The sequence below is a fragment of the Hylobates moloch genome, unplaced genomic scaffold, assembly GCF_009828535.3.
Source record: "Hylobates moloch isolate HMO894 unplaced genomic scaffold, HMol_V3 SCAFFOLD_9, whole genome shotgun sequence".
Lineage (NCBI taxonomy): Eukaryota > Metazoa > Chordata > Mammalia > Primates > Hylobatidae > Hylobates > Hylobates moloch.
Window position 1 is genome coordinate 19,649,516 of NW_026652284.1, and position 26,507 is coordinate 19,676,022.

At 43.4% G+C, this 26,507-nt stretch overlaps 1 protein-coding gene across 6 annotated transcripts in view; it reads right to left on the bottom strand.

The window, feature by feature from the left end:
- The window catches only part of EIF4G3 (eukaryotic translation initiation factor 4 gamma 3), a 369,995-nt gene extending 343,756 nt beyond the window's left edge, over window positions 1–26,239 (bottom strand). The window contains exon 1 of one of the 6 annotated variants that reach the window (XM_032759190.2): window positions 26,047–26,239. The gene's annotated coding sequence lies outside the window, so the exon portion shown is untranslated. Of the gene's footprint in view, window positions 1–24,571; window positions 24,622–25,976 lie in introns of those variants that run through there. The other 5 variants (XM_032759180.2, XM_058443895.1, XM_058443905.1 and 2 more) reach the window with 5 other exon arrangements.
- Between the last annotated feature and the right edge of the window lie 268 nt (window positions 26,240–26,507).

The following is a 26,507-nucleotide window of genomic DNA, read 5'->3' on the forward strand; positions in this document are numbered from 1 at the left end:
GACGGGGTTTCACCATGGTCTCGATCTCCTGACCTCGTGATCCGCCCGCCTCGGCCTCCCAAAGTGCTGGGATTACAAGCGTGAGCCACCGCGCCCGGCCCCTGGAATGTGTTATTTTTGAAGGGAAGCTAAAAAGTACTACATCTCAAAGACTCTTAGACAGACAAAAGTCTTCACTCATCTAGAAGATTCTAATGGCATTCTGAATAGCACTATCATTCTTTTAACTATCTACTATGACAGCTACCACAGTAACATTTATTTTTAATAGCTGAGGCCATTTGAGAAGGAGGTGAGTTAAAGATTTCCATAATCCATTCTAACCCTCACATTCTAAGATTCTGGTTCTCTTTATTCTCAAGTCCCAGCATTCAATAATGCTGGATACTATGGTTGTTTAGGGGCTTGAAGATGAGTCAGCAGGTACAGCCATTTGTGAGATGCAGTTTCTTTTTTTTTTTTTTTTTTTTTTGAGACGGAGTCTCGCTCTTGTAGCCCAGGCTGCAGTGCAACAAATTGCACAATTTTGGCTCAGGGCAACCTCCGCCTCCCAGGTTCAAGTGATTCTCCTGCCGCAGCCTCCTGAGCAGCTGGGATTATAGGCATGTGCCACCACACCCGACTAATTTTTCTATTTTTAGTAGAGACTGATTTCACCATGTTGGCCAGGCTGGTCTCGAACTCCTGACTTCAGGTGATCCTCCCACCTTGCCCTCCCGAAGTCCTGGGATTATAGGCGTGAGCCACCGAGACCGGCCAAGAAGCATTTCATTATACTTCAAACAACAGTGAAGCCAGCAAAAGACAGCTGCTGTGGTTTACATTGCTGAACATGCTGTTGGGTTTCACAGGCCAGTAAAAACTACCTACTGTCAGCAAGCCTCATTTTTCTTAGTTAAAGGTTAAGAAGCACCAGACTTAGTTAGCAGCTCCTAAAGCAGCGTGAACAATCTCTTTTCTCAAAGCAGAATTAGTGTAAGTGCTTATCCACCAAAATCACGGTTATTAGTTTAATGGAATTTGCTCATTTCTAAAGATGTCCCACTGGAAATAGGATAACGGAATATTCAAAAACCATTCATGCCTAGGAATGTGCCTCTGGTTGCAATAAACAAACTCTCTACATAGACCACTAATGTTATACATGCTTAGACACAGGAAAAACTGCTTTCAATAACAACAAAAAAAGTAAGTCAAGGGCATTTTTTTTTTTATCACAAAATGCTATTAACTAAAGTACAGAGAAAGGAATAGAAAATACGCAGATACAATATCAATCACTAACCTTTTTTGTGAGAGCCAGAAAGGCAAAACAACCTGCGACATTCTACAAAATTATCTATTGCTCTGGTTTTGAGTATTTTCAACTTAGTTTTACTTCTAAGTCAAAAGTAGCTGATTTTTAAGAATCCTGTCCTAAGTAGACTCCGCTCCAAATATATTTTTCAAAGTTTTGGTTTCCAGTGAAAGACTAAACTGAAAAACACTTCCTAACTGCTTTCTGGTTTCAAATCCAATGGTTCATCTGAGCATTACACCCTGAACACAAATAGAAGTTCCTTTTTCATTCAAAGGCCGCCAATTTAACCTAATATTTCAAATTCTAGCTGAACTATTAATAAGGAGATGCAGATATATGCTATGTATCTATGCATCTATGTAGCTCTCCATCTATATATCTCTTTAGCAGTATGATAAAAGATGTCCTACATTTTGATGAGCAGGTACTTTCACTATTGTCTCATTATTTGAGTACTGAAACAATATGCCTCAATTTTACTCACTTATAAACTCTCTATCTACTACAAACCTGCAACTAACCATTCAATAACCATAAACAAAGGCTGAAACTGAAACCAGAAATATATTTTTTAAACATATAGGCCAGCGGGGCACAGTGGCTCATGCCTGTAATCCCAGAACTTTGGGATGCTGAGGCGGGTGGATTACTTGAGGTCAGGAGTTCGAGACCAGCTTGGCCAACAGAGAGAAACCCCATATCTACTAAAAATACAAAACTTACCCAGGCACGGTGGCAGGTGCCTGTAATCCCAGCTACTTGGGAGGCTGAGGCAGGAGAATCGCTTGAACCCAGGAGGCGGAGGTTGCAGTGAGCCAAGATCATGCCACTGCACTCCAGCCTGGGCGACAGTGCGAGACTCTGTCTCAAAAAAAAAAAAAAAAAAAGAAAGAAATTATACATCAATCCACAATAATGAGGCAAAGACAAGCTAACTGAAACAGTTCCTTTTCTTCTGCTTAAAATTTATCAACTAAGGATAGTAACAGAGTTTATCATGCTCTGCTCAATTCCTGATTAGGATATAAAAATCTTTTATTGAAAACTCCAGGTTCAAATTAATGATTTCACAATAATTACTGCCCAGAACCCCAATAGCAGCCTATTAGGGAGATAGCAAGTGATCTGCATATTTTTGAAGTTTTAGCCAGGTGTGGTGCCTCACACCTCTAATCTCAGCCACTTGGGAGGCTAATGCGGGAGAATTGCTTGAGCCCAGGAGTTGGGAGTTTGCAGTGAGCTATGACAGCGCCACTGCACTCCACCCTGGGTGAAAGAGTGAAACTCCAACTAAAAAATAAATAAATAAATATTTTGAAAAGTTTTTTTATTTCTAAAATATATGATTATAGAAAATAAGCAAAAGTATAAACTTAAATGTAACTCTCCAAACCAAAGCCCTTTAAGAACTAATTTTAGACTTGTAAAGAAACACACAAAAAGCCGGGTGCAGTGGCTCACGCCTGTAATCCCAGCACTTTGAGAGGCTGAGGCAGGAGGATCACTTGAGGTCAGGAGTTCAAGACGAGCCTGGCCAACATGGTGAAACCCCGTCTCTACTAAATTTACAAAAATTAGCTGGGCATGCTGGGCGTGCTGGCACATGCCTGTAGTCCCAGCTACTCGGGAGGCTGAGATGGGAGAATCTCTTGAACCCGGGGGGCAGAGGCTGCAGTGAGCTGAGATCATGCCATTGCACTCCAGCCTGAGCAACAAGAGCGAAACTCTGTCTCAAAAAAAAAAAAAAACAAAAAAAACTCAAGAGCTTTCAATCAAAAACTAGCTGTCAAGGATTAAATGTCACTTCCTCCAATTACATAAACAAAACTCAGTGGGAATCTATTCTGGATAGTTTAAAGGTTGTGCTGCATTGATCCTCCTCTTTCCTCTCAGCAGCTTCTTCCTCTTTTCTGTAAGCTTCCTCATCCTCCTCAAGTAACCAGACACTGCACAGACTACTAATAATCTTTGCTTTTCTCTTCCCTCTCTCCATTATGCTTATATTATCAGATTTGTTTTTCCAACCATTTCTGCTCATCTGACTTCCATCTCCCTATTTCCAAACATCTTCAGTTATCTCCATTTGTTTGTAAAATGAATTGGATATTTCATTCATTTCAAATCCAACATGTCCTAAACTGAATTTATCTGCCCACTATCTCAAAACAACGTATAAAATTAAATCCTACATCTTTCTTACTCTATCAATGACAGCATCATTTTCCAGTCTCAAAACCCTGTAATCAACTTTGACTCTTCTTTCAGAAATCAAAGATACTCAAATCCCGATTTTTCTTCCTTTATGATAGCTTTCATGATATGATCACCCTTTCTTTTTCATTTCCCTCTAGACAGGAGGTACCTCAGCAAAACCTTGGAAAACCTTGGAAAAATTAGGCTGGGCGCAGTGGCTCACATCTGTAATCCCAGAACTTTGGGAGGCTGGAGCCAGAGGATCGCTTAAGCCCAGGAGTTCAAGACCAGGCTAGGCAACATAGTGAAACCTCGTCTCTACAAAATATCAACCTGGGACCATCTGTGGTCCCTACTACTTGGGAGGGTGAGGCAGAAGTATTGCGTGAGCCTGGGAGGTCGAGGCTGCAGTGAGCCATCATCGCACCACTGCACTCCAGCCTAGGCAACAAAGCAAGACCCTATCTCAAAAGAATTATAATACATGATAAATTATACAGTTAGACATCCAAAGGTTCTCCAAAATTGTCAGATGCACATTCACTGCTTTCTATTTTATCCCAGTGGATCTTCGGACTACCCCATATTCACCATACACCATTTCCTAACCACTGACCACGACTCTGCCCATACCATTTCCCTCAACTGTAGATGTCCTTCCCCTCAACTTCAAGTCAGCCCAAATACTACTTCCTATTCCCCTAGTCCTCACTGACTTTCAAGGTTCTGATCTCGTACCTACATTTGAGAGTACTGTTTTTTGTTGTTGTTGTTGTTGTTGTTTTTTTAAGAGAAGATCTTGCTCTCTTTCTTACCCAGGCTGGAGTGCAGTGGTATGATCACGACTCACTGCAGCTTCAGCCTCCTGGGCTAGAGTGACCCTCCTGCTTTAGCCCTTCCCACACAGCTGGGACTCACCACTACACCTGGCTAATTTTTTTTTCTTTTTTTTTTTGGTAGAGACAGGGTTTCCCTATGTTGCCCAGGTTGCTCTTCCTACTCCTAGGCTCAAGTGCTCCTTCTGTCTAGCTTCCCAAAGTGCTGGGATTACAGGTGTGAGCCACCACACCCAGCCTCAGGTTTCTTTTGTATATTCTTCAATAGCACAGACATACGATGTTACTTAATAAATATTTGCTCCATTAATTATTGACTAAATAATTATCGTGCACCTGCTAAGAATCAGGTACTGTGGTTAGCTTAATCTGTAATATCAAAACAATAACATTTCTCTTTTTTCTCTTATTCTCAAGATTCCACTAGTCTTTCCTTCAGTTTACCATTACTAGTTGTCCTTTTTTTTTTTTTTTTTTTGAGACAGAGTCTCACTCTGTCGCCCAGGCTGGAGTGCAGCGGCGCAATCTTGGCTCACTGCAAGCTCCGCCTCCCGGGTTCACGCCATTCTCCTGCCTCAGCCTCCTGAGTAGCTGGGACTACAGGCGCCCGCCACTGCGCCCGGCTAATTTTTCTGTATTTTTAGTAGAGACGGGGTTTCACCGTGGTCTCGATCTCCTGACCTCGTAATCCGCCCGCCTCGGCCTCCCAAAGTGCTGGGATTACAGGCTTGAGCCACCGCGCCCGGCCTCTACTAGTTGTCCTTTTTCACTCAGTTGAGCCTGCAGCTGAATAGCAATTAAGCTACCTCATTAACATGATTCTGGAATACAAGGGAATAATAACTTTTCTCTCAAAATATTCCAAGAAAAATCAGAAAGAATAACGAGCAGTAAGTTTCTGAAGGCTATTTGACCAACTGGAGGTTTCTCACAATTGTCCTTATAATGAACTAATTTCACACTGGTGCCCTTATGAACTGACCAAAGCCTTCAATGTCACTTAAAGCACTGAAAGTATGAGAAAACTTCCTTTCTGTGCCTAGACTCTCTATTTAACAAATACATGGATTTTTTTTTTTTCTTTTTGAGGCAAGATCTCACTCTGTCACCCAGGCTGGAGTGGAGTGGTGCGATCTCCGCTCACTGCTGCCTCCACCTCTTGGACTCAAGCGATCCACCCACCTCAGCCTCCTGAGTGGCTGGGACCAGAGGCGCATAACACCATGCTCAGCTAATTTTTGTATTTTTGGTAGAGACGAGGTTTTGCCATGTTCGGGTTTCAAACTCCTGAGATCAAGCAATCCACCCACCTTGGCCTCCCAAAGTGTTAGAATTACAGGCGTGAGCCACCACACCAAGCCAATATATAGTTAATTGAAGAAAAGGGGTTATTTTTAAAGTGCTTATGAACTGTAACTTATGATGACCAAATACTTATTTCAACTTAGCTCCTCCAACTAAAACAATTATTCTGACCTGGTACTCAAGATTTAACACCACTAAAACACAACATAAACTAGGCACAGTGGCACACACTTGTAATCCCCCCTACTCAAGAAGCTGAGGCAGTAGAATTACCTGAGTTCGAGTCCAACGGTGTGAGTATACACACGTACATACATACACACACACACACACACACACACACTCTCTATACGTGTTCATCCATGGGTTCCACAAAGATAACTAGAGTACATTTTGGGCCTTTAATCCCATCTAAACAATTTGCTGTTAACGAAACTCAAAAACAGAAATACCTATATTTTCTCGCTAAATCAAATTGTTACCTGTGATGAGTAAAGACACTGGATCTGCAGGTCCTAGTACAATCTATACATAAAAGGCCTTTCAAATTTGAGGCACAAAAAAAAAAGGGCAAAAAAAAAAAGAAAAAAAACCCTACACATTTCCTTCTTTTATCTGCAATATAAGAAGGAATCCTTTTTAATTCTAATAACGTATTAACAAGAATTAAGAACACGATTGTCGGGAAACTCAGATGTTGGCAAAGCTTAAAAATAAAAAAAAAAACAAGGGCTGGGTGCAGTGGCTCAGGCCTATAATCCCAACACTTTGGGAGGCCGAGGCAGGAGGATTGCTTAAGCCCAGGAGTTTGGGATCAGCCTGGATAACAAAGTGAGACTCCTATCCCTATCTCTCCAAAAATTTTAAAAATTAGCTGGGCACAGTGGTGTGTGCCTGTAGTCCCAGCTACTTAGGAGGCTAAAATGGGAGGCTCTCTTGAGTCCTGGAGTTCGAGATTGCCGTGAGCTATGATCAAACCACTTCACTTCAGCCTGGGTGACAGAGCAAGGGTTTAAAAAAAAAAAAAAAGAAAAAAATAGGCCGGTGCGGTGGCTCACGCCTGTAATCCCAGCACTTTGGGAGGCCGAGGCAGGCTGATCACCTGAGGTCAGGAGTTTGAGACAAGACTGGCCAACATGGCGAAACCTCGTCTCTACTAAAAATACAAAAAAAATTAGCCAAGCATGGTGGCGCATGCCTGTAATCCCAGCTGCTTGGGAGGCTGAGGCAGGAGAATCGTTTGAACCCGTGAGGTGGAGGCTGCAGTGAGCCACGTATGGTGGCTCATGCCTGTAATCCTAGCACTCTGGGAGGCCAAGGCCAGAAGATCAACTGAGGTTGGGAGTTTGAGACCAGCCTGGGCAACATAGTAAGATCATCTCTACAAAAAACTGAAAAATTATCCAGGTGCCAGGCGTGGTGGCTCACACCTGTAATCCCAGCACTTTGGGAGGCCAAGAGGGTGGATCACCTGAGGTCAGGAGTTCAAGACCAGCCTGGGCAACATGGTGAAACCCCGTCACTACAAAAATACAAAAAGTTAGCCAGGCATGATGACAGTTGCAGTGAGCCGAGATTGTGCTATTGCACTCCAGCTTGGGCAACAAGAGCAAAACTCCATCTCAAAAAAAAAAAAAAAAAAGATGATGGCTTCTTGAAAGAACACAGAAATCAACCTAAAGGAATTCCTGATGGCCAAAGCTAGAACAATCTGAGTAACAAAACAAACAACGATAGTTACTGGATTTTAACCCATAAAATAAAATATATACCCATGAGTCCATAGTGATATGAATAATAAACAAATGGAGGAAAGAAAGCTCTTCCTCATAGAATTACAATCAATAAATGTAGAAGGAAAGAGTGAAATAGAAAGTCACAATTAGGCAACCACAAAAGGAATAAATGTTGCAGACAAGCTCCACCAGTTGCTAAAATTGAGAACCAAAGTTTGAGAAGATTCTAACATTGTTTGCAAACTCATCAAATATCTCCCACAAGATACTTATCAACTACAAAAGGAAAGAGAATAACTCCACAATAGAAAGACCAGCAAGATGCCAATTTAACCAAGTAGTCAAGGTAATCATCATCATACTGACATCATGAATCTCCTGATATGGGGCAATGACAAGGAATGCATAACCTCGCCCCATTCATAAGAAAACATCAAACAAATCTAAAACGAGGGATACCCTATAAACAATGGATCAGCAATCTTCAAAAGTGTCAAAGTCACAAAAGATAAGGAAAGTCACAGTAATAGTTACAAACCATAAGAGAATAAAGAGAAATAACTAAATGCAATTAGAATCCTGAAACAGAAAAAGGACAAAAGGGGTCTCTCCTTCCAGCACAGTACGAGGGCAGAGTAGGACCTGTAGTGCTGGGAGTCATGGCACGAAAAGCATTTAGAAAGTTTCTTAGGCCTGGCCGGGCGCGGTGGCTCATGCTTGTAATCCCAGCACTTTGGGAGGCTGAGGCGGGCGGATCACGAGGTCAGGAGATCGAGACCACGGTGAAACCCCGTCTCTACTAAAAATACAAAAAATTAGCCGGGCGTGGTGGCGGGCGCCTATAGTCCCAGCTACTCGGAGAGGCTGAGGCAGGAGAATGGCATGAACCTGGGAGGCGGAGCTTGCAGTGAGCCGAGATTGCGCCACTGCACTCCAGCCTGGGCGACAGAGCGAGACTCCATCTCAAAAAAAAAAAAAAAAAAGTTTCTTAGGCCTGTAATCCCAACATTTTGGGAGGCAAAAGTGGGCAGATCACTTCAGGTCAGGAGTTTGTGACCAGCCAGACCAATGTGGTGAAACCCTGTCTCTACTAAAAATATAAAAATTAGCCAGAAGCAGTAGTGCACGCCTATAATCCCAGCTACTTAGGAGGCTGAGGCAGGAGAATCACTTGAACCCAGGAGGCAGAGGCTGCAGTGAGCACAGATCGCACCACTGCACTCCAGCTTGGGCAAGAGAGAGAGACTCCATCTCATAAAAAGGTTTCTTCCTCTTTGACTGAGCGTCGGTTGAAAAACAAGTGCCAGCCTGGCACAATGGCTCATGCCTGTAATCCCAGCACTTTGGGAGGCCGAGGCGGGTGGATCACCTGAAGTCAGGAGTTCAAGACCAGCCTGGCCAACATGACAAAACCCCATCTCTACTAAAAATACAAAATTAGCAGGGCGTGGTGGCACATGCCTGTAATCCCAGCTACTCAGGAGGCTGAGGCTTGAGAATCGCTTGAACCCGGGAGGCAGAGGTTGCAGTGAGCGGAGATCGCACCATTGCACTGCAGCCTGGGCAACAAGAGCAAAATTCTATCTCAAAAAAAAAAAAAAACAAGAAAAGAAAAAAAAGAAAAACCAGTGCCACTGAAATCGTAACCAAAGGAAGAAGCATTATCCTTTCAGAAAAATCTCAAAGAAAAGTATGGCAAGCAACAGCAGTAGCTGCTGGATCAGGCTCTGAACAAAAGGGTAGAGAGAGATTCAACCAGTCAGTGTAAAAATTGGAGACAGGCCGTGCGCTGTGGCTCATGCGCCAGTGTAATCCCAGCATTTTGGGAGGCCGAGGCAGGTGGATCACCTGAGGTCAGGAGTTCGAGACCAGCCTAATCAACACGGTGAAACCCTGTCTCTACTAAAAATACAAAAATTAGCCAAGCGTGGTGGCGAGTGCCTGTAATCCCAGCTACTCAGGAGGCTGAGGCAGGATAATCACTTGAACCCGGGAGGCAGAGGTTGCGGTGATACAAGATCGTGCCATTGCACTGCAGCCTGGGCAACAAGAACGAAACTCTGTCTCAAAAAAAAAAAAAAAAAGTTGGAGATAAAGTTCTTCCAGAATATAATATAGAAGTGCCAAAGCAGCTCTACATGACAAGGATTATTCATTTAGTGATGGTGACACTCTTGGAAAGTATGTAAACTGAAATAAATCACTATTGAAATGGCATCAACGTGAAGCTGCCCATTCCACTAAAGTTCTGAAATCATTCATCATGTAAATAATTTCCATGTCTGTCTTTTGTAATAAACTAATGATATCTAAACTAATCCAAAGCAGGCAGATCACCAGAGGTCAGGAGTTCGAGACCAGCCAGGCCAACATGGAGAAACCCCCGTCTCTACTAAAAATACAAATTAGCCGGGTGTGGTGGTAGGTACCTGTAATCCCAGTTACTCTGGAGGCTGAAGCAGGAGAATCGTTTGAACCCAGGAAGTGGAAGTTGCAGTGAATTGAGATCACACCACAGCACTCCAGCCTGGGCAACAGAGCAAGACATCATCTAAAAACAAAACAAAACAAAAAGGCGGGACACAGTGGCTCACGCCTGTAATCCCAGCACTTTGGGAGGCCGAGGTGGGTGGATCACTTGAGGAGTTCAAGACCAGCCTGGCCAACATGGCGAAACCCTGTCTTTACTAAGAATACAAAAACTTAGCTGGGTGTGGTGGCGCACACCTGTAATGCCAGCTACTCTGTAGGCTGAGGTAGGACAGGAGAATCGCTTGAACCTGGGAGGCGGAGGTTGCAGTGAGCCAAGATGGTACCATTGCACTCCAGCCTAGGGGACAGAGCAAGACTCCGTCTCCAAAAAAGATAAATAAATAAAAAGATTCCTAATTGTCTAAGCTATGTAATGGTTACTAGGTGGGGGTATCCATATAATGTACTATCCAAACCAGGACCATTACAGGAGAAACAGGACCTATTAGTAGGTCACTGGTCAGTGTTGTTAAAGACCTCAAATAAATTTGAGTTGGCATGAACTTTATGGTTAGGCAAGTTGCCCTAACCTCCCCTCAGCCTCTGCAACAAAGGCAGGAGAGGGGGCAGAAAGTTGAAACAGAAAAATCCCCAAACTCCTTTCCAGCTTAGAAAAATCACTGGCTCATGGTGGCCCCCTTCAAAGACACTTCTTTTTAAATTTACTAAGTGTCTACTATGTGTAAAGGGAAAATAAGCTAATGCATACTTATGTTTGGATCCTTTAACTACGATTTTTCTAATGAAGATCAAGAATGAAATCAGTGACATTCGGCAGCCACATTCAGCTTTCATTGCCTTACCTAAAATGTACCACATTTAAATACACTCACTCAGTCACACAATATAAAAGGTAATAAGCTAAGGTCAAGTGCTCTGTAGTCTGCTTTTGAAACAGCATTTATTCCAGGAAGTTGGACTACTTTCAAATTCTAATATTTCTGAAAAAGATCAACAATGGATTACTGGGAGTATCAGCTGACTACATTAGCCTCAAAGATTCAACAGTATTAATCAGGTACTTGATGCCATTAAAATTATACATGGACTAATTAAGACCCACTTCCTTTGAATATTCAGTAAGAGCTAAGCTAGAGACATGCATAATAATTTAAAACCTAAAGCAGATATAATCTTACAAAATCAGCAACTCCACTCATTCCCACTTCCCAATTTTAAGTAACTGAAGAGTTTTTTTGTGGAAAGTCTTTATCCAAAACAAATAAACTGTCTTTATTACACCTAAAGGTAACAAAATAACCTCTCCTTCAATGTGATCTTTTCCTAAATGGCAAAGAATCCCGCTAGACAAGAGATTAAGCAGTATTTCCCAATTTTGTTTTTTGTTTGTTTTGTTTTGTTTTTTTGAGACAGGGTCTGACTCTGTAGCCCAAGCTGGAGTACAGTGGCGTGATCTCAGCTCACTGTAGCCTCCGCCTCCCGAGTTCAAGTGATTCTCCTGCCTCAGCCTCCCAAGTAGCTGAGATTACAGGCACGTGCCACCACACCCGGCTAATTTTTGTTATTTTTTTAGTAGAGACAGAGTTTCTCCATGTCAGCCAGGCTGGTCTTGAACTCCTGACCTCAGGTGATCCGCCCGCCTCAGCCTCCTGAAGTGCTGGGATTACAGGTGTGAGCCACTGTGCCCAGCTCCAGTTTTGTTTCTTTATAATAACATATACATTAGAATAGCCTGAGAGTAGAACCTCATATCAATCAACAACCAATTTTAACCTGACAGAACTAACACTATGCAAAATCCAAAAACCTCAGAATTTGTAACTCATAATTTCAATTATTCACAGGACAGCAAAATAGTCAAATGCTTATACTCTATTTTTTACAAAACTATCGCTGCCTAATAGGAATTTATCTTAATAATAAAAGCAGGCAACACTTGTTTTCTGGGCATAAAAAAGGATAGAAATGGTCAAAGTTCGTTTATCCAACAGGCCTTATTTTATAAATAGCACACCTCACTAAATCTCAAGCACTTAATGGATTATATAACCTTAACGCGCAAGGCTGGGTGGGGTGGCTCATGTCTGTAATTCCAACACTTTGGGAAGCGAAGGCAGGAGAATCACTTGAGCTCAGGAGTTTGAGACAAGACTGGGCAACACAGTGAGACTTTGTCTCTACTGAAAATAAAAAACTAGCCAGGAGTGGTGGCTCGCACCTATAATCGCAGCATTTTGGAAAGCCAATGTAGGCAGATCACTTGAGTCCAGGAGTTCGAGGCCAGCCTGGGCAACATGGTGAAATCCCGTCTCTACAAAAAATACAAAAAGTAGCTGGGTGTAGTGGCGCACACATGCAGTTAGTCCCAGCTACGTGGGAAGCTTAGGTGGGAGGGCTCCTTGAGCTCAGGAGTTCGAGGCTGCAGTGAGATCTGATTGTGCCATTACACTCCAGCCTGGGTGACAGAGACCTCAAGAAAATGAAAAGATAAGCCACTAAATGAGAGAAAATACTTGCAACTCCTTTATCTGTTAAAACAACTTAGAATATATAAAGAACTCTTACAACTCAACAATAAAAAGACATATGACCCAATTAACAATTGGGCAAAGGATCTATACAGATAATTCTCCATAACTGACAAATGGCCAAATGCACACAAACATGGCCAAATGCACACAAAAACATGCTCAACTCCATTAGCCATCAGGGAAACGCAAATCAAAACCACGAGATACCACTTTACACCCAATAGGATGGCCTATAATCAAAAAGACAAATAATGACAGGTGTTGGCAAGGATGCAGAAAAACTGAAATCCTCATACACTGTTGGCAGGAACATAAGATGGTGCAACCACTTTGGAAAACATTTTGGCAGTTCCTCCAAATGTTAAACACGGAGTTACCTCATATAACCCAGCAACTATACCCCAAGGTATATACTCAAGAGAAATTACAACATAACATCTATATAAAAACGTCCATGAACGGTCACAGCAACATCATTCAGAGCCAGAAATTTTATCCAACCTTTTGGCTATTCATTATCCAAAGGCCAAAAAGTTGAAACAACCCAAATGTCCATGGTACATGGAATATTATTCAACAATTTTAAAAATGAAGTACTAATACATGGTTACAACACAGATGAACCCTGAAAACATTATGCTGAAACAAATCACACACAAAAAAATACATTAGTCCACTTATGCAAAAAGTTCAAAATAGGCAGATATATAGAGGCAGAAAATAGACTTGGACTTGCCTAAGGTAGGGAGAATTAGGGGAAAATAGGGAGTCAAACAGGTTCCTTTGGGGAGTGACAAAAATATTCTAAAATTATGGTAGTAGTTGTACAATTCTCAACTGGTTTTGAATATACTCAAAACCACTGAATTATACACTCTGAATGGGTGACTTGTATGGTATGTGGATTACATCTCAATAAAGCTGTTTTTTAAAAAAGTAATGGTTTCACACAGCTGAAGTCTAACTTCCTCTTATTTATTCAAAATGCTCTAGAATCTGGATCCATTATCTTGAATATTCTACCATGAGAATCCTCCATTCCAAGCACACAGATCCAAATCCTTAGAACACAGCACACACTACACTTGCTTCAAGCCCAAATCTTTGTTCATATTGATCACCCACTCATCATAATCCACCCACCTCTGCCTATCCAAACCCTGACTATAGTCTTAAACTCTTTTTTTTCCTTTTAAAAATTCATACTTCCATGCCAGGCTCAACGGCTCATACCTGTAATCCCGGCACTTTGGTAGGCCAAAGCAAGAGGATCCCTTGAGCCCAGGAGTTTGAGATCAGCCTGGGCAACAAACTGAGATCTCTAAAAAACAAAAAATTAAAAAATTAGCCAGGCATAGCAGAGTGTGTCTGTGGTCCCAGCTACACAAGAGGCTGAGGCAGGAGGACTGCTTGAGCCCAGCAGGTCAAGGCTACAGTGAGCCATAATTATGCCACTGCACTCCAGCCTGAAAGACACAGCCAGACCCCATCTCAAAAAAATGAGTAAGCTGGGCGCAGTGGCTCACGCCTGTAATCCCAACACTTTTGGAGGCTGAGATGGGCAGATCACTTAAGGTCAGGAGTCCAAGGCCAGCCTGGCCTATTATGGTGAAACCCCATCTCTACTAAAAATGCAAAAATTGCCCCAATGTGGTGGCGTGCACCTGTAATCCCAGCTAGTCGGGAGGCTGAGGCGTGAGAATCGCTTGAACCTGGGAGGCAGAAGTTGCAGTGAGCTGAGTTGGAGATCACACCACTGTACTCCAGCTTGGGTGATAGAGCGAGACTGTCTCAAAAAAATAAATAAATAAAATAAATAAATGAATTAAGGTTTTCTTTCGTTTGTTTTTGGGGGGGTTTTTTGAGACAGGGTCTCACTCTGTCACCCAGGCTGGAGTGCGGCAGTGCAATCATGGCTCACTGCAGCCTTAACCTCCTAGGCTCAAGCAATCCTCCCACCTTAGCCTCCCAAGTAGCTGGGACTACAGGTACGTGCAACCGCGCCTGGCTAATTTTTGTATTTTTTGTAAAGACGGGGTTTTGTCATGTCATCCAGGATGGTCTCAAACTCCTGAACTCAAGCAATCCACCCACCTTGGGCTCCTGAAGTGCTGGGATTACAGGCCATGAGCCACTGCACCTGGCCAAGTTCTCCAACCAAGTTCTATTTCTTATATACTAATTACTAGGCCCTAGAAAAAAGGTCAGGAATCATTTCATTTAACCTTTATTATGTCCCTTCACGGTTCGGTCCTTTCCATTCTCAATGTAAAAACAGTATTCTGGTTTAAAACTGGCTGTATTCATTTTCTATTCCCACTTAATTTTCCCTCCTTATTCCAAAATTAGGTTTGTTCCCACACTTCAATCCTCTTTCCCTTATCCCACATGAATCCTTGTGGTCTTTTCCTCCTTTCCTTCAATCACTCCTTATGATACTAACACTTTCTGAAAACCAACTAAAGGCCGGACGCGATGGCTCCTGCCTGTAATCCCAGCACTTTGGGAAGCTGAGGCAGGTGGATCACCTGAGGTGAAGAGTTCGAGACCAGCCTGGCTGATACATAAATAGGCTAGGTGCGGTGGCTCACGTCCATAATCCCAGTACTTTGGAAGGCCAAGGTCAGGAGTTCAAGACCAGCCAGGCCAATATGGTGAAACCCTGCCTCAACTAAAAATACAAAAATTAGCTAGGCGTGGTGCCGGGTGCCTGTAATCCCAGCTACTCAGGAGGCTGAGGCAGGGGAACTGCTTGAACCCGGGAGGTGGAGGTTGCAATGAGCCGAGATCACAACACTGCAATCCAGCCTGGACAACAGAGTGAGACTCTGCCACAAAGAAAAAAAAAAAAAATTAGGACTCTGGCTCCCAGCCTTTTTTAAAAACTTAGTATACTTGAACATATAAAGGTGAACTTAAAGGGATAATAAAGAAATGTAAATAACTGTATGGGAAAAAAACTTGTGATGTTACATTGAGTTTTAATCTTGCAAATAATGCAAAACATTACAGGAACAATAACTCAAAAGATGTTTGACTTACTGATAAAGGTTTGAACATTCCCCTTTGTAATGTGCAGTCATAACTTCTAAGCTAAAAGCCAAAGGTGAAAAAATATTCCCAAGAAAAACATTCCAAAGAAACAAAAAGTTCACTTATATTCCAAGTAGATACAGAATAAAACTATTCAAGAAGTATCTCTTGGCTGGGTGTGGTGGCTCATGACTGTAATCCCAACACTTTGGGAGGCTGAGGTGGGCAGATCACTTGAGGTCAGGAGTTTGAGACCAGCCTGGCCAACATGGTGAAACCCCATCTCTACTAAAAATATGCAAAATTAGCCGGTCGTGGTGGAGGGCACCTGTAATCCCAGCTACTCAGGAGGCTGAGGCAGGAGAATTGCTTGACCCGGGAGGCCGAGGTTGCAGAGCTGAGATCGTGCCACTGCACTCCAGCCTGGGTGACAGAGCGAGACTCCATCTCAATTTAAAAAAAAAAAGAAAAAGTATCCCTTTTTATTTTTTTGGGACAGTCTTGCCCTTTCACCCAGGCTGGTGTGCAATGGCACAATCAGGTCTCACTACAGCCTTGACTTCCCGGGCTCAAGCAATCCTCCGGCCTCAGCCTCCTGAGTAGCAGGGACTACAGGCATGCACTGCCACTCCTGGCAAACTATTTTTTAATTTCTAGTAGAGACAGGGTCTCACTATGTTGCCCAGATTGGTCTCAAACTCCTAGACTCAAGTGATCCTCCTGCCCTAGCCTCCCAAAGTACTGGGATTACAGGCATGAGCCACCACACCTGGCCAAAAACAGTACTTTTCATGGCAGATACTTAGGTAGCAAATTAAGCAAGAAACAAAACTAGGTACATAATCTGACTTACAAAAATGTATGACCACTAATATTAAAATCCACAGAAAAAAAAATCAGGAAAGAAATACACCAAAATGTTAAAAGTGGTTATCACAGCTAGGCACTGGGACACATGCCTGTAATCCCAGCACTTTGGGAGGCCAAGGCGAGCAGGTGGCTTGAGCCCAGGAGTTCGAGACCAGCCTGGGTAACATGGCAAAACCCCATCTCTACAAAAAAATTAGCTAGGCGTGGTGGCACACACCTGTGGTCCCAGCTCCTTGGGAGGCTGAGGTGGGAGGATTGCTTGAGCCCAGGAGGTCAATGCTGTAGTGAGCCATGACCATGCCCTGGGAGGTAGAGTAAGACCCCACCTCTTAAAAAAAGGGGCAAGGCACGGTGGCTCATGCCTGTAATCCCAGCACCTTGGGAGGCCAAGATGGGCAGATCACCTGAAGTCAAGAGTTCGAGACCAGCCTGGCCAACATGGTGAAACCCCACCTTTACCCAAAATACAAAAATTAGCTGCATATAATGGTGCGCACCTGTAATCCCAGCTACTCGGGAGGCTGAGGCAGAATTGCTTGAACCTGGGAGGCAGAGGTTGCAATGACCCAAGATTGTGCCACTGCACTCCAGCCTGGGAAACAGGGCAACACTCTCTCCCCCAAAAAAAGGGGTTGTCTCCACTAATAAGATTATGAGTGATTTTTACTTCTCTTTTCTATATTTTTCCAAATTTCTCATTTAATTATGTGTTGCTCTTATAATCGTAAGTTTTTAATAATAATATTTGACTACAGATGTTGTTCCTCTTTGGCCTTCATACCAACCCTAATCCTCAGTATCAATATGTACTTCAAATACAACTCAGGCACTTCAGATGGCTTTGTAAACTGGGTCAATGTTATTCCATCTGAAAGGAAATTACAGAATTATTTTCAATTCAATTATACATCACTGCAAAATAATTTGAGGGCAGCTCTGAATGCTATAAGTGAGTTGTGATGCCATCTATATTAATCCTAAAACTTATCTTCAAATTGAGGCCAGGCGCAGTGGCTGAAGCCTGTAATCCCAGCACTTTGGGAGGCCGAGGCGGGTGGATCACGAGGTCAGGAGATCGAGACCATCCTGGCTAACACGGTGAAACCCCGTCTCTACTAAAAATACAAAAAATTAGCCGGGCGTGTTGGCAGGCGCCTGTAGTCCCAGCTACTCGGGAGGCTGAGGCAGGAGAATGGCGTGAACCCGGGAGGTGGAGCTTGCAGTGAGCCAAGATCGCACCACTGCACTCCAGCCTGGGGGAAAAGAGAAAGACTCCGTCTCAAAACAAACAAACAAACAAAAATTGATTCCCAAAGTCCAATACACTTAACATTTTATTTAATAAATATTTATAGGTCAGGCGCAGTGGCTCACACCTATAATCCCAGCACTTTGGAAGGCCAACGTGGGTGGATCACAAGGTCAGGAGATCGAGAACATCTTGACCAACAGGGTGAAACCCCGTCTCTACTAAAAATACAAAAATTAGCCAGGCATGGTAGTGCGCGCCTGTAGTCCCCGCTACTCTAGAGGCTGAGGCAGGAGAATCACTTGAACCCGGGAGGCGGAGGTTGAAGTGAGCTGAGATTGTGCCACTGCACTCCAGCCTGGGCGACAAGAGCGAAACGCCATCTCAAAAATAAATAAATAAATAAATAAACAAATTTACATCCTGCCTACTGTCTGTCAAGCAGTATTCTAGCTGCTAGCAATTCCACAGTGAACAAAACAAACAAAAATCTCTGCCTTCATGGAGTTTACATTCTATTAACAAAATTCAATGTCTTATAAAGTCAGGCAGCACACAGTGGGCTCAAAAAAGTATAAAACAGGCCAGGTGTGGTGGCTCACACCTGTAATCCCAGCACTTTGGGAGGCTGAGACGGGCGGATCACTTGAGGTCGGAAGTTCGAGAACAGCCTGGCCAACATGGTAAAACCCTACCTGTACCCAAAATACAAAAATTAGATGGGTGTGATGGCGTGCACCTGTAATCCCAGCTACTCAGGAAGCTAAGGCGGGACAATCACTTGAACCCAGGAGGCGGAGGATGCAGTGAGCCGAGATTGCGCCACTGCACTCCAGCCTGGACGACAGACTCTGTCTCAAAAAATAAAGTACAAAACAATTACTAGTTAATAAAGATCACGGCAGGGCATAGTGGCTAACACCTGTAATCCCAGCACTTTGGGAGGTCGAGGTGGATGGATCACTTGAAGTCAAGAGTTCAAGAGCAGCCTGGCCAACAAGGCAAAATCCATCTCTACTAAAAATACAAAAATTAGCTAGGTGTGGTGGTACACACCTGTAATCCCAGCTACTTGGGAGGCTGAGGCATGAGAATCACTTGAACCCAGGAAGCAGAGGTTGCAGTGAGCCAAGATCACACTCCAGCCTGGGAGACAGAGCAAGACCCTGTCTTTAAAAAAAAAAAAAAAAAGGTCATAAAAACCAACAAATTTCAAATGCACTTAAAATAGTTTAACTATCTCAAATTTCAGCTGAGCTACAGGAGATTGAAAAATTCCTTTGGTTGGCAGCAAGCCAAAGAACTGGAAGCCATTTGAGAATTCAGAAGTCACATGGGATCCTGCAATATTTCATCCGTGTAAGTCTCAGCTGCAGTTTATCCATTGCTTAAAGTTATATGCGTGGCTAATAATCAGGAACTAGTTAGTTTCCTATTATATTAGCTCAAAGTATTATTCCTTAGGTAAAAATAGATTGTGTCTCACCACAGCACCATGGGAGTTTATTCCAGAACTTACTTTCCCTCATATCTCATAACGAACTAACTGTACCATCACCCAGAACAAGCCAGCAAATGACCATGGGAACCTTATTTTATGGTCTCCCACTATCTCACAACTAACTATACAGTCTTCACCACTAAAGTTATAGAGGTGCTTCAGTCTCTTTGGCTGAATCTAACATTAACAAGCCAAAAACCAGAAGTAGCTTATATAAGCAAACTGCTGCTTTGCCTCTGCCCCATGTTAGTATCTTCTAATATCAATAAGCCACCACAGAACATGTCACTTACCATCAGACAAAGAAACTATTAACTGGTTTCTGTAAATCCCTCCTCTCTACTTGCAAGAATAACACAAATCTCAAAAGACAATCATAAGCAATTATAATTCAAGAAGGTCACTGAATGAGTCTAACCCCTACATTTCAGAGAAGGGATAACCAATGCCTGGAGCAGTTACATGGCTAGTCTAAAATAAGATATCTATTACAATGAAAGAGCCAAACTCAAAGCCAGATTTTTTGCCTCCAAATCAGGTGCACTTCTCAATACACCAAGGTAAATCTACTTCTATTTTAAGACTAGCAAGTACTGTTTCTAAGCCAAAGTCTAGTACTAAAAGGGCAAGGATATTACGAGATGCACTGGGAAGGAGACCAGGAAAAGACCCACCACAGATCAGATCAGGTATGTATCTGCTTCTCATACACTAATTCCTCAGATTATGATACAGAAAATACTTTGAATTTTTAGCTTGTGTTTGACTGTCACTTTCTCTGGTACCTTCTCTAGCAAAAAAAAAAAAAAAAAAAGCCTGAAACGTGACTGAAATCCATGTATTAAAATTCTATGCAGCAGCAATGGAATTGGAAAAAGCAGGCCAGCAGAAGAGAAAGCTATGTAAACCTAGGTTAATTCTTACTCATTCTTCTAATTTAGCTGAGATGTCAACTTCTTTTAGAAAGCCTTAATTCTTCCTTCCCCAGACTACTCTCACAGCAGAGTTATCACAGTTATCACTGTACTTGCTTCATGACATTTTGTTTACCCACCTCTACCCAAAAGGACCAAGTTCTTTGAGGGCAAAGATTTCTACCTTAGCTCTTCAATCCTACATCTAGCACTGAGTGTAGCAGCACACAGTGGGTGCTGAATTAATGAATTCATAAACTTGCCACATCTATTGAAGCCTCAATATAAATGGCAAAATGTGGCAATCCTCTCCATTTATTGATTGATTGATTGATTGATTGAGACAGAGTCTCGCTGTCACCCAGGCTGGAGTGCAGTAGAGCGATCTCGGCTCACTGCAATCTCCGCCTCCCAGGTTCACGCCATTCTCCTGCCTCAGCCTCCCAAGTAGCTGGGACTACAGGTGCCTGCCACCACGCCTGGCTAATTTTATAGTAGAGATGGGGTTTCACCATGCTAGCCAGGATGGTCTCGATCTCCTGATCTCGTGATCTGCCCACCTTGGCCTCCCAAAGTGCTAGGATTACAGGAATCCTCTCCATTGATTTAAGATGTGGGTCTCGGCCGGGCACAGTGGCTCATGCCTCTAATCCCAGCACTGGGAGGTCGAGGCAGGCGGATCACGAGGTCAGGAGATCGAGACCACGGTGAAACCCCGTCTCTACTAAAATACAAAAAATTAGCCAGGCATGGTGGCGCGCACCTGTAGTCCCAGCTACTCAGGAGGCTGAGGTAGGGGAACCGTTTGAACCCAGGAGGCGGAGGTTGCAGTGAGCCAAGATCGTGCCACTACACTCCAGCCTAGCAACAGAGTGAGAATCAATCTAAAAAAAAAAAAAAAAAGATGTGGTTTTCAAACATTTTCTAGAAGACCTTTGATTTTGTTTTTTTTGAGGTGGAGTCTCACTCTGTAACCCAGGCTGGAGTGCAGTGGTGCAATCTCAGCTCACTGCAACCTCTGCCTCCTGGGTTCAAGCGATTCTCCTGCCTTGGCCTCCTGATCTGAAATTACAGGCAGGTGCCACCGCACCCCGCTAAATTTTGTATTTTTAGTAGAGACCGGGTTTTGCCAGATCAGGGCCGGGTGCGGTGGCTCGATGCCTGTAATCCCAGCACTTTGGGAGGTCGAGGCAGGCGGATCACCTGAAGCCAGGAGTTCGAGACTAGCCTGGTCAACATGGTGAAACCCAGTCTCTACTAAAAATACAAAAATTAGCCAGGCTTGGTAGTACATCACCGTAATCCCAGCTACTCAGGAGGCCGAGGCAGGAGAATCACTTGAACTCAGGAGACGGAGGTTGCAGTGAGCTAAGATCACACCACTGCACTCCAGCCTGGGTGACAGAGCAAGACTCGTCCAAAAAAAAAAAAAAAAAAAAAATTTAAAGATGTTATCAGAAACCCCAATACGGAAAATCAATGCATCAGTCCTAAGTTGGTTTAAACGCTCATGGTTTGATAGAAAATACTTCACTGTAATCACTTTTTGACTTTCTAGCTAAGATCAGGTATAGAAAATACCTTCCTCTGAAACCCATAAACCCAGGACAGGAAGTAGCAGCAGCTGAGCTATAACTCAAGCGTCTGAGTAACTTTCTTCCTTATCTCCATCTTGTATCTGTTGCCCTCTGTTCTCCTATGGGAGGATCTGTACTCAATATTTGACATTTTATTGATGGTGGGGCTTAGGAGCAGAAAGACTGCTGGCCACTATATGAGCTACAGAATTCTAGTTGCTAATTATAATGGTATTCTGCTTGAGGCCTTGCTAACTTCTGAACAAGCAGGAACATGCACTCAACCAAAGGCCTATGTCTTAAGGCTCAATAAGGTAAAGATAAGCTACTTGTCTAGCAGTATGTGACTATGAACTAATTAAAACAAAGTACAGTATCACTGTGTTCTAGATTACTCCACAGAACCTCATTTCTGTATACAGACCTTCCCCTGGCTCTCAAATATAGGAGAGTATTCCTCCTCCCATTCCCACACACAGGCTTGGTGAGAAACAGCCAAGCATAGTAAAAACGGCATTCATGGGCTTTGGAGTCAGTCATACCAGTCTGAATCACAGACCACCATTTACTACGAGAACCCTGAAAACATTACTTTACTTCTCTGCACTTCAGTTTCCTCATCTATAAAATACGACAATACCGACTACCTTATTAAAGTTCCCCTGGGAATTAAATATAATTATGCATGTCTGGCTCCCAGGATAGTAGGAACTCAATAAATACTATTATTAATTATTCAGATTTAGCTTTGGTAGAGGGGCAAAAAAAGAAGACAGAAAATGTTATTGGCTTCAGCCTGTAAGATAAAACTGAAAATCAATACAGAAATTAAAAAAGAAAACTATAATACCAAAAAAAGCAACAGGAATAGTGGTTTTTAATATATATGTCATATATCTATGACAAACTAGCTAAGAACACGAGGTATTTTCCGGTTGATACAGGTCTTTCCTAAATTTAGCTCCTGCTAAGAACCCACTGCCTGATTTTCTTAATTATATTGGCTGCCCCAAAACAGTAACTAGACTCCCCAGAAGTGTCAGCAACCCTGAGAGAAATTATACCCTGAAGCCTTTCCATATAGAGAGAACACTGCGTATTCATAACAGACTGCAAAGTTTTTCTTTTTAAGTCAGAACTACTTGGATACCTAAATTCAAACTCATTTATCTTGAATTATCTGAAGGGTGAGCAATTTCAGTCTAAAGGACTAGGTTTTTAAGGGGGGCCCAAGAACCCCCCCCACCCCCCAAAAAATGTAAGCAACAGTTTCTATGTATGCACAGTTTTCTGTGGAAAGGGTCTATACAGCTTTCATCAAAGTTGTTTGTTACCCAGAAAAGGTTAAGAATCACTGTTAAGATTCTCCACAGAGCCTCTTGGAACCTCATACAGGGAAGTTAGGGTAAGCATATCTCAAGGCAAATAGTTTAAAGTGCTAATTTCATAACCTATAAACTTCATGCTGGATTATGTTATGAAAACCCTAAGCCTATTTCTCCATTCCTTTAGCACCTTTCATATCAGAGTTTTTCTTTTTCCAACCTCGACCATCCTGGCCTGCCCTCTGCCAAGCCCCCAGTCATCTGCTTCTTTTAAGCCAAAGGCCACTACTTGAAATGGCCTTTTGGTCCCTGCCATGCAATACTGATGCCTACTTTTAAGCAGGTGCCAGTTTACACTCAAATCCGTTACTGTTAACACTTCTCCTCATTTCTGATTTGTCACTTGAACACTAAGTATAAATGAAGAACATAGTGCCACGCAAATCTTTTTAGTATTTTTACAAATTTAAAATACTGTCTGGCCAGATGCAGTGGCTCACACCTGTAATTCCAGCACTTTGGGATGCTGATCACGCCTTACAAAAAATTTCCTGGACCTGGTGGCACACGCCTGTAATCCCAGCTACGCGGGAGGCTGAGGCATGAGAATTGCTGGAATCCAGCAGGCGTAGGTTGCAGTGAGCCGAGATCACACCACTGCACTCCAGCCTGGGCGACAGAGCAAGACTCTGTCTCAAAAATAAATAAATAAAATTGTTCGAATTTATTAATTCAATGCAAACACAACTATACCCACATTATTTTGAGGGTCTGGAGATCTATTCAAGCCATGAAAAGTGCAACTCCAGCTATGCACTCCTGCCAAGATGCTTAAATGTTATCACCTTATTGAACAATGACCACTTGCGTCAAATACAAATTCCCATACTCCCTCAGGGTAGAAAAGTAGAACTGCTCTATTTCAATCCTTTTTTAATCAATACCCCATTACCAGTTGATAACACTTCACCACTGGTGTGTTCTGATGAAATCTACAACCTATACTTCATTTACTGTTTATATAACAAAATTTTCTATTTTAGCAATTATAACCTTTCAGTGTGTAAAAGCAAAGAGAAAACAATAAGAGCTGTGAAACACATCAAGAGAAAGATTAATTTCAGCTTCAATGGCATGAGGCAAAGTAAAAACTTAAAGCCACACAAAAGTAAGTGTTCCATATGACTAAAATTGGTTCAAAATTATCTACACTGGAAATTACACTTAAATTTATCTCTTTAACAAGTGCTTTTTATTCAAAAGAAAATTAAGTTTCAGCTTTAGTAACTACTTGAATGTTGCAACCAACTCAGAGCTTTTATAAGTCCTCTATGAAATGCACTAAGAAAAAGCATGCTTGAAACACAGCTCTTTGTGTCCCAAAAAGCCACCCAATTCACCAGTGTCACATTCAGCACTGCAGTCCTTACTACTCTGTACATCAAGGACATCTACTATAGGTTTCCTTTCATTTCTGTTTAATTGCCAAAACAGCTCAAAGATGCAGGTAATGAGTAATTTACGTGGTGACACAATTCAGAAACTTAAAAGTCCTAACCGCGTATAGGCAATCAAGGTAAAAAATGAAATTAGAAAGGAATTTAAACTCACAAAGTAGTAAGAAAAGACAGGTTTAAGAGATTCAACACTGAATTCTGCCTTTAAGTAGGCAAACCAGCCAACCTTCCCCCATCCCAGAGACACTGACCAAAACCAACCAGGTTTTCCATAGGCAACGCTTAAGTTATCACCACACTTTCTCATCGGTGAACAATTCCTAATTGAACAGAATCATGCAGGATAAAAACATTATGAAATCAGTACACACGTCACACTGGAATGGAATTTATCTTTACACTGCACCACGGTGCCTGGATTGAAAAACATGAACTAGGTTTAAAGAACAGAAAAAAATGACACTTGGCAGAAAACAAACCATGACCTGAAATTACTCTAGAAGGGAGATTGCTTTCCCTTCTCAAAGTAATCTATACAGACAAGAATCAAACTAGACTGTGAAATAATCTGGCGACCTCACAGCAGTTAGCTTCTTACTTGCTCAAACATCCTACAATCTCTAAAAGTCAAACGCACGATGACACAAACACAAAAACACAACACATCTAACATCCAATCATTATTTATTGATTTACACAAATACAGTGGGTGTAGGGAGGAGGTGATGCATGATGAAATGTTATTCTCAGGTACGCAATACCTTTCTAAATCTCCGTGGAATTCATTAATTCAACGTTTTACCTTCACCGGCTAGTTTTTGACTAAAATACCCCATCACCAAGTCTTTTCAATCAAAGCTGTCCAAAATTCTACAATCGAGCAAATAACATGAAATTAGAAATATTCAATACTAGACTTTCCTCCGGAAGCCCTGGTAACTCTCTAGACATCAGGCCTATGAGGAGTAAATTAAAGCCCATTAAAAATATTCAGCCTAACACAAATCTTCCAAGAAGTGAGACTTTTGTGGGTGATGGGTAATGTCAGTGAACTTCCTCTTCCTTAAAAAAGGTCAAAGACAGGGAAGCGTCCGGCGTCACATTTCCTCCTCAGATCTCTACCACAAACCACATCACAACTCTCCCATTACCAAAAAAAATTATCCAGAGGAACTGCTTTCTGCACATTTTCACCTTAGACTGAAAATCCAACTTACCTCGGAAACGAACTGATTAGTTTTAAACAAGAAATTTACCGATAAAGTTTATTATGTACTAATAACAATTAGGGAAGCCCACTGTGTCCCGCTGTAGGGGGAGCTGAGGGGAGGTGAAGAGCAGGAGGGTGTAATCCTCACAACAACCAGAGAAAAGCCTTCCCTGCAGGGTTGGTCCCAGGCACCAAGCAAATTCTGCCCAATAAAGTGGGGGAGGGTACCTCAGGGGAGGAGGGGAGAAGGGACCCCAAGCTCTAAAAGGAAGGGGCTGCAGAAGCATGGCCAAGTGGAGCTAGCTTTCACAGTATTGCAGAGGGTCTGGGGGTCCCCCCGCAGTGCTGCTGCCGGGGCACCCCAAAAGCTCCGCCCTAGCCCGATGCAGGGGCTTGAGCCGCTGTCCCTTTCCTGGCTGGGCTGTGGCGGCCGGCAGGAGGGTCACCTGGGCTGCGGGGTCCCTCTGGACTGCGACGACGGGAACCGAAGGGCCGACAGGAAGGTGAAAAGGATACTGTTGGGGCGCCTGGGTCTGGAGGGCCCTGATGTTCGGGTGAGGAGGGGGGGCCGCTGCCGCCGCCGCCGCCGCCGCCGCTGCCGCCGCTGCCGCCGCCGCCGCCGCCGCCGCCGGGTGAGGAGGCGGTACCGCTGCTGCCGCCGCCGCCGCCGCTCCGGTGCCGGGTCCGGTTCCTGCTGCAGTCGCTGTGCCTGATTTCAGAGCCGGTTTCTGCGGTAAACTCATGGCAAAGCGAAGCCACCAACCCCCCCAGAGCGGGACCGGGCGCGCCGGGGTGCAGGGGCCGGGGGCAGCGGGGGAGCGGGATGGGGGCAGACCCGGGGAGGCGGCGGGAGCGGGGGGCGGGGGGGAGCCTGGGAGGAGGAGGAGGAGGGGGCCGGGGCCGGTCACACACGCCCGACGCCGCCGCCGCCGCCGCCGCCGCCTCCGCCGCCGCCGCCGCCGGCAGCAGCAGCCGCC